The sequence below is a fragment of the Pteropus vampyrus genome, unplaced genomic scaffold (assembly GCF_000151845.1).
Source record: "Pteropus vampyrus isolate Shadow unplaced genomic scaffold, Pvam_2.0 Scaffold769, whole genome shotgun sequence".
Taxonomy (NCBI): Eukaryota; Metazoa; Chordata; class Mammalia; order Chiroptera; family Pteropodidae; genus Pteropus; species Pteropus vampyrus.
The window spans coordinates 47,666-49,211 of NW_011889550.1; positions in this window are offsets into that span (position 1 = coordinate 47,666).

Consider the following 1,546-nt stretch of genomic DNA (forward strand, 5'->3'; position numbering starts at 1 on the left):
TTCTTATCCTGAGCTCACTTTGCATTCTTCCAATTTATTCCCCATATTATGTGATTTCAGGGTTCAATCAAGAAAAGAAACCACACTAGTTATTTAATGAAGATAATTTCATATAGATGTGATTAAATGGTTTTTGAAAGATGAAAGGCATGAAAAAAAAACATGGGAACACAGTGTCATTACTGCAGTAAACATTGATGGACTCATAGTCTAAGGGTAAGGAGAAAGTTAGTGTGGGTGCCCTTTACTGGCCCTTACTGGAAAACCCTAAAGAGAAACCAGATGGAAAATCAGAGCAGCAGTTTAAAGATTCCCAGCCCCCACCACAGCATCACAAATTACAGTATAAAAGGGTAAGTTTACATCAGAAAACAATAGCTTAATATCTAGCACAGAGGTACAGCTGTAGAGTGTGGATGGAGAAGGTATGTGAGAAAAAAATATGTATTACCAGGAATATGAGGGAAAAAATCACATTGGCTGTGACTAATGCAAACTCTTTCATATCTTCTCCTTTATGAGCTCTGATCACTTTCAGTTCTTTACGACCTAATCATAGACAGAAAACAACCGAAGACGTACAAGTCATCTTTGAATAAAAGATCTGACAAAATTCAATAGTCCTCATCTTGTCTGCATATCAGATCCACCTGGGGTGCTTGCTGTTAAATGCATTCATAATATTTTCACTCTCTGGTCCAATGAAATTGTAATCTATAGTGATGGGACTCAGACATGAAGAATTTTAAAGCTCATCAGATGCTTTGAGTAGGAAGCCGAGATGGAGGACCAGTGACACACATTCTCTCACACAATCTAGATCAATAGATTTAAACAAAGCCAAAGTTTTAGGGAAAATAGGCATGGATGGTGAAAATAATTGGGAATCATATATGGCTATGTATTCAAAAGAGAGTTGTAAATTTCTACAAAATGCCTGGGTCATAGGGGACAAATGCATAAGATTCCATAGTTGCAATTAAATTCAATTGTGCAGTGATCTTGCTATACATAGCATCAGAGAATAGTCCCCTAATCCCATCAAATATGTGCCAGAATAAGCAACTTTCTGATGTAATAGATCAAAAGGAATGAAAACCATGAGCTACAACAATTGTGTACCCAAAGAGGCATATTTGCCAATTCCAGATGTTTGGTTTCGCAGAAATTTCTAATCTACTGACCACAGTATGGGGGGAAGGGAGTATTGAGACTAGGCTGTTCTGTTGAGGAGACCCTGCAGGGCTTTCTTGATGTCCCTGTTCCTCAGACTGTAGATGAAGGGGTTCAGCATGGGGGTGACCATCGCATACACCACTGAGGCCACTGCACCCCTCTTGGGAGAATATGAGACAGTTGAACTGAGGTACACCCCAATGCCTGTTCCATAAAATAAGCAGACAACTGACAGGTGAGAACCACAGGTGACGAAGGCTTTATACTTCCCACCTGATGATGAGACTCTCAGAATGGAGGAAACAATTTTATAGTAAGAGAAAATGATCCCTGAGAGTGGAACTCCACCAAAGATGGCAACAATAACATA